This window comes from Carettochelys insculpta, chromosome 18, assembly GCF_033958435.1.
Source record: "Carettochelys insculpta isolate YL-2023 chromosome 18, ASM3395843v1, whole genome shotgun sequence".
Lineage (NCBI taxonomy): Eukaryota > Metazoa > Chordata > Testudines > Carettochelyidae > Carettochelys > Carettochelys insculpta.
In genome coordinates, this window is record NC_134154.1 from 24,741,887 (window position 1) to 24,749,684 (window position 7,798).

Genomic DNA, 7,798 nt, shown 5'->3' on the forward strand with positions numbered 1-7,798 from the left:
AATGCTGGGAGACTTTGGAAAGATGATGGATGAGTTGTATATCAGGTGCCCCACATTGGCAGCACAGAAAGGAAATAAGACACTCTATCTTCACCAATTGCCACTGAAGAGCCATTTGAGATTATCAGGCATTTGTGGAAGTTCCTAAATACGTCAGACGCCGAAGCACTTATGGTATGTTTATAAAGACAGACTATAAAAGATCTGGCGGAGCTGCCATTGCCATGTGGCTCCGTAATTTGTGTTTTGTATGTCTCTAAAGACATATTTACATGAGACCTCAACAGCTCCTTGTTCAGCCCTCCTATACGAGGGGCTGTGTATGTAATTGTTATATTGTAGATCATAATTATTTGTGTATATTGCCATGTTGTTTGAAAGCATCTCTCGGTCCATAAAATCTTGGGGATATTTATATAAATATTTCAATATAAATTCCTCCCAGAAAAGAGATGCAGTTCTAATTTCTTCTCCCTTATAGCTGGTGTTTGTGTTCGCCCAGCAGGTAGTGAGTCAATGTTAAAACACACACAACTTAATGAGTTAAAATTAACCAAATTAGTTCAATTAATATTCACACCCACAAGCAGTTTGCTACGCAAACCATGGTGTCAAGGAAATGCTGAGATTTTGACACTCCACTTTTAGTACCTCAAATTGAATGGTTTAATCCAATGGGATAATAAATGTGGCTACTTCGCACTCAGCTATTTCATTCCGTTTGTTGCCTTCTAAGTGCTTTACATAGATGGCGCTACATAATTAATTATTTTATTTTAAGCAACGATAAAGCAGTAACTGGGTTCATTTCGCAGCTGGTGAACAAACGTGGCTCTCAGTGACGTCAGTGGGAACTAAGGATGTTTAGTGCCTGTGAAAATCAGGCCACTGGTGACTTTAGACTAAAGTCCTCCAAAGTAGGGATGGTCTTTTTTTTCTGTGTTTGTACAGCACCATGCACAATACAATCCCAAACCCAACTGGGGGCTTTGGGCATTACTGTCATATATTTAGTACAATTTGTCTAAGTCCACAGAGCAAGTCATTGACTGAGATGAGACATAAACCTAGGTTTCTTAGCATCTAGCCAGATACACAATCTAACAGATTGCAGCTAGAAAGGAGTTCCCACCTTACCAATGCTACACCAGCACCAAGAGGGATGGTTAGATTGCCAGTGAGCTTTGAATTCCTTTGTTTTGGGTTTCAGTCTTATCACATCAACTATAGTAATCTCTCGATGTAATGGACTAATAGTGGGTTAGGGGTGTCCGTTAATGCCGGAAGTCCATTAGATGCAAAGGGTTGCCCTGTGTCACGATGTACTGATCTTCCCAGCCCATCACTCACTCCTGTCCTCTACCCCTTTTCCCTTCCCCCTCCTGCCCCATTTTTCCCCTCACCTCCATCCCCCTCTCCCAATTACCAGGAGAGGAGCTGAATGCCGGCCTGGCCCCTTCCACCTCCTGCAGCTCTGAGTGCTCTGGCCCCTCCAGCCCCTGGCTCTGAGCCACCTGCATGAAGGTAGAGCAAGGCCACCCCCTCAGGGGGCAGCAGCCTTCAACACCATGATGCTTCACGCACACGGAACTGTGGAAGAGTTCCGGTGGCCTGCCACAGCCCCTAGCCGCTGTGGTGGCCCTTCCACTCCCTGCGGTGGCTCTGGTGAGTCTCTGGCATTTGTTTAGGGATGGGCGGGGGTCTGGCAGACAGCGTCTGTTATTTCCGAAGTCTGTTATGTCAGGGTTCGTTAAATCGAGCATTTACTGTACATGTAGTTTGTACGTGTTCCCTGTCCAAAAGGCAGGAGGATGCAGGATCCATCCTGCAGTAATTTCTCAGAAGAAACTCTCATTTAGTTCTGCAGAAGCTTTACCTGGAAAGCCCTGGGCCCTTTGTAATGCTGTATGTTTCCTTCAGGTCCCTGATGGCCTTGGAGGAAGGTGGTTGAGACACACTGAGAGTGGAAATTAAGACAGAGCTCAGAAGGAGAAGGACTAGCTGAGAGCTGACAAAGCGTAATGTCTTTTCGATAGCGCAGTAGTCGTTGGAACCTGTGAGCAGGTAACTGAGGAGAGGACTTAGTGGAGACTCGTCCCAGTTAGGGCCTTTTCCCCTGATTTTTAAAAAAAAAGAACAGAAACCTATTTCAAGTGAGGTTTGCCATCAGAGTGGGAGCGTGGGAGAGAACATCAAAGACAGGAAACAAAAGGTAGAAGTAAACGCTAAGTTTTCAGAATTGAGAGAGGTAACCAGCGATGTTCCCCAAGGGTCAGTACCGGGACCGATCCTATTCAACCTATTTGTAAATGATCTGGAAAAAGGGTTAAACAGTGAGGTGGCAAAATTTGCTGATGATAGGCCATTAGTTGGCAATTACCAATCCCGCTTCCCTCCCCCCAGCCCCACTCCCCAAAGGTACTGTTAGTTTGTGAACATCAGAAATTTCCTCAAGATAGTTAAGAACGAAGCAGACTGTGAAGAACTTCAAAAAGATCTCACAAAATGAATGGATTGGGCAACAAAATGGCAAATATAGTTTCATGTTGATAAATGTGGAAAAAATGCACATTGGGACAAAATAATCCCAGCTATACATATGAAATGATGAGGTCTAATTTAGCTATAACTATGCAAGAGAGAGATCTTAGAGGCACTGTGGATGGTTCTTTGAAAATATCCACTCAATGTGAAGCAGAAGTCAAAAAAGTAAACAAAATGTTAGGAATCATTGAAAAGGGATAGAAAATAAGACAGAGAATATCTTATTGCCTCTGTATAAGTCCATGGTACTCCCACATGTTGAATACTGCTTACAGATGTGATGGCCTCATCTAAAAAAAAATATATTGGCATTGGAAAAGGTTCAGAAAAGGGCAACAAACATTACTGGGGATTTGGAACAGGTGCCATATGAGGAAAGATTAAAAAGACTGGGACTTTTCATCTTAGAAAAGAGAATACTAAAGCGGGGTGGGATATGAGAGTTGTATATAAAATCATGACTGGTATGGAAAAAGTGAGTCAGGAAAAGTTATTTGGTTGTTCCCATACCATAAGAGCTAAGGATCACAAAATGAAATTTACGGGTAGCAGGTTTAAAAGAAACAAAATCAAGTTTTAATTCATGCAGTACACGGTCGGCCTGTGGTACTCCTTCCCAGGGGATGTTCTGACAACCAGGACTTTAACAGGGTTTAAAAAATACGTTAATTTATCTGGTTATTAGCTATTAGCCAATTTGGGTAGGAACGGGATGTCCCTAGTCTCTGTCTGCCAGAGGCTGGAAATGGATGACAGGAAAGGGATCGCTTGATGATTACCTGTTCTGTTCAATTCCTGTGGGGCAGGGATCTGCAACCTGTTGTGACTCTTGATGCTGTAATTGCAAAGTGTTAAAAAAAAAAAAACCCTCCTGATTATTTTTGATAAATGGTAAACATGTCGCATTACAAATCCTTGTGTGTGCACTGTTCTGAAAATAGGGGTTAGAAAAACTATGGTTTGACATTATTTATTAAGGACCATCTCATCTTCATGTGCATTGCGTCTCTTGAATTACTGAGTTTTTTTACTGAATTTAAAAAAATGGCTCTTCTTGCTACTTGGGTTGCTGACATCTGGCATTGGCCTCTGTTGGAAGACAGGATACTGGGCTAGATGGACCTTTGGTCTGATCCAGTATGGATGTTCTTATGCCCCTGTAGCACACTGTTTCTGCTGGATATCTCCCCTTCTAGTGGCTGGTCAGTGTAGAGAGTAAGAGTTCACTGGCACTGCTGCTATCAGGGAAGAGACATAATTTTTGGTGCAGAAGGTTCCCAGCTTCTATCTCTGCTAAGTGCCCCCTGAACAGAGCCATCCTTCCCCATACACTGCTGTGTAGGTCACCCAAAAATTTGGGGCACCCTTGGGTCTTAATGTCCACCTATCTGCCTCTTTCTGTCCCTGTTCTATGGCTCTACTTCCTCTGGATATGCTCTAATGAACTTAAAAGTGAAAAAGCTGCCAGAGCTATTAGCAGAAAATCAAACCTGTGAAAAAGCCATTCATATATTGAAATAATTTAATAGGCAATTCCCAGACCTGCCCTCCCCACCCCTGAACATACTGTTAGTTTCTGAATTTACTGTCTCCGAGGGGTAGCTGTGTTAATCTGTAGCTTCACAAATAACAAGCAGTCCTGTGGCACCTTAGAGACTAACAAATGTATTAGGTCATGAGCTTTCGTGGTTAAAATCCACTTCCTCAGATGAATAGTAACAGAGAGGAAGCCATGCTAGTCTATACACTATCAAAACAAAAAGCAGTCAAGTAGCACTTTAAAGACTAGCAAAATAGTTTATTAGGTGAGCTTTCGTGGGACAGACCCACTTCTTCAGACCAACTAAGTGGGTCTGTCCCACGAATGCTCACCTAATAAACTATTTTGCTAGTCTTTAAAGTGCTACTTGACTGCTTTTTCCTCAGATGAGTGGAGTAGAAACTTAGAACCCAGGGTTTATAAAGCAGGGAGGAAGGAGGGGGAAGAGCAGGGGGCAGGAGTTACCTGTTACTAGCAGGATCGGCAGATGAAGCAAATTAAGTAGGATGTGTCCCATTCCTGAGCACATGGAAGGTGGGGAAATTGCTCTTGTAATGCATAAGATAACTCAGATCTCAGTTAAGGCCTAATTTAAATGTATCATATTTGCAAATGAATTCCAATTCCGATGTCGCCGTCTGTAATCTTGTTATAAAATTCTTCTGTAGAAGAATGGTTATGCTGAAATCCATTACTGAATGTTCAGGGAAGTTTAAGTGTTCCCCTACGAGTTTATGTGTGTTCCCATTCCTGATGTCAGATTTATGTAAGGCATTTGATATGGTCTCGCATGATCTGCTTATTAATAAACTAGGTGAGTACAACTTAGATGGGGCTACTACAAGGTGAGTGCATAACTGGTTGGATAACTATTCTCAGACAGTAGTTATTAATGGTTCAAAGTCATGTTGGAAGAGCATAACAAGTGGGGTTTTTCAGGGGTCTGTTTTGGGACCAGGTCTGTTCAATATCTTCATCAATGATTTAGACATTTGCATAGAGAGTATGCTGATTAAGTCTGCAGATGATACCAAGCTGAGAGGGGTTGCAACTACTTCAGAGGACAGGGTCAGAATTCAAAATGTTCTGCAAACTGGAGAAATGATCTGAGGTAAACAGGATGAAGTTTAGTAAGGACAAATGCAAAGTACTCCACTCAGGAAGAAACAATCAGCTTCAGACATACAAAAAGGGAAGTGACTGTCTAGGAAGCAGTATTGCGGAAAGGGATTTAGGGGTCTTAGTGAGCCACAAGTTAAATATGAGTCAACAGTGTGATGATGTTGCAAAAAAGCAAACATGATTCTGGGATGCATTAACAGGACTGTTGAGAGCAAGAAAAGGGAAATCATTCTTCTGCTCTATTCAGCACTCATTAGGCCTCAGTTGGAGTATTATGTCCAGTTCTGGGCGCTGCACGTCAAGAAAGATGTGGAGAAATTGGAGAAAGTCCAGAAAAGAGCAACAAGAATGATTAAAGGTCTAGAGAACATAAGCTATGAGGGAAGACTGAAGAAACTGGGGTTGTTTAGTTTAGAAAAGAGAAGACAGAGAGGGGACATGATAGAGGTTCTTAAGTGTCTCAAAGAGGGTTACAAGGAGCAGGGAGAAAAATTGTTCTCCTTGGCCAATGAGCATAGGACAAGGAGCAATGGGATAAACTTCAGCAAGGGAGATTTAGGTTGGACATTAGGAAAAAGTTCCTAACTGTCAGGATGGTTAAACACTGGAATGAATTGCCCAGGGAGGTTGTAGAATCTCTATTACTGGAGCTATTTAAAAGCAGGTTAGAGAGACACCTCATGGGGATGGTGTAGATGGTGCTTGGTTCTGTCACGAGGGCAGGGGACTGGACTCGATCACCTCTCAAGGACCCTTTTAGTCTGGTGTTCTATGAGTCTATGTCCATTCATCCTTCGGTGCAGAGACTGTCCATTTTGTTCAATGTACACGGCACAGGGGCATTGTTGGCACATGATGGCATACATCACCTTAGTGGATGTGCAGGCCTCGTGGTATGGCTGATGGTTAGGCCCTGTGATGGTGTCACTTGCAGAGGTATGTGGACAGAGTTGGCAGTGGGGTTTGTTAGGTTCCTGGGTTAGTTTTTCCATGGATGGTGCGTGGCTGGTGGTGAGTATTATCTTATGATTATACTATTATAGTATTATACTTCTGTCTGTAGAGTGTGGATCCCAGCAGTGCAGCATGACCTGACCCTGCCTGGCCTGAAGACCGTGTCTCTGAGGGAATTCATCTCTGGCTTCCTTGCTAAAATTGCCAGCAAGGCAGATTATTAGTACCAGTTGAAATGGTGGCTTTTCTCTTGTATCCACAAATGATTGAGATGAGACTGCTAATTTTACATGGAGCACATGCCCGATAGGGTGAGGGGAATAACTTGTGTCACTTTGTACCCATGTCAGTGTGTCTGGGGACTGCTCTGAGTGAAAACCGAGAAGAAAAGATAGCCAGTCAAGCCAGTGAAAGCTGACAGGTATTGCAGGTACCAAAACTTAAGGGTCTGATTTTCTGTGGCCTGGCATCTTGTGTTGTCATTTACAGCTGAGCAGGAGAGTTGCCAAGTGGATGTAAAAGCCAACTGTTCTGCCAGGGTGGTAATAGATGCCTACTTTGAACAGATGTCCGTGATGGAGAACCTGGCCCTAACTTCTTGATAGCTTCCTATTGTTGGAGAAATAAAAGAGGGTGTGGTCAAAAACATAGAAGGGTCTCTCTGTGCCTTGTACTAGTGTATTCTAAAGAGACATGTTTAGGATCTTTGCTATTTTAAAGACAATTCTGGTGGGAACATTGTATATTTTAAGCTGTGTGAGTACCAAGCAAACCACTCTGCAATTCTCCAAGGCCCTGCACCACATGCACTTGTTTATATTACTAACTCCAAAAGGAACCATTTGGCACTTTCTTTATAGCCATATAAATGGCAGCAGAATGGCAATGGCGATGGAGAATCAGGCCCACAAAGAACTGGGCCAAGATTTGGGTGTTCTGCAAGTTTTTAACAAGCTTTTCAGGGATCATTGTGAACCCAATGAGGTATGAATCCCACGGCAAAGTTTCAGGGACCATCAGGCATCAATTTGGAAAATGCTGGATGAGGGCGGGGTTTAGCCCTGTGACTTGTGTTGACTTTGATAGTTGCACAGCCAAGCTTTATTTGCCAATTTGAAAAGAGAGGGTAAAACCATCTAATGTTAGGTATTAGAGGCTTTCAGGTCTGGTGCTATTAGAATACAGCACACATCATAAGCAAGCGTCCTTGTCATTCTGGGCTTCATCAATAACTTGAGTTACACATTTGGAGTTGAAAGCGAAGCTGTAGGATGCTCAGATGATTTATTTCACAGGCATCAGCTGTGATTATTCCTCTTCATGCTATGGAGTTGTGTTTAGTGTTGGGATGAGCCGACTTTTTACGTTGGGCCCCACTTGGCATCCCTGCAATTACCAGTGCCCCGCACCCTGTCTAATGTAATCCAAAGTGACGGAAATTTCAATTTGGTTCATGTGGAAAAAAAAAAATCTTTCAGCACGTGTAGGAAAATAAGTCTGTAATATGTAAAATGGAACAACTATTTATTGTTCTAGAAACATGACTACACTGTCTTTTAATGAGATGGGTGGGCCTGAGACCAGCAGCCAATCATGCTGTGCCCTCTTTATGAAATTCCCGCCCCCCACACTTTGCAG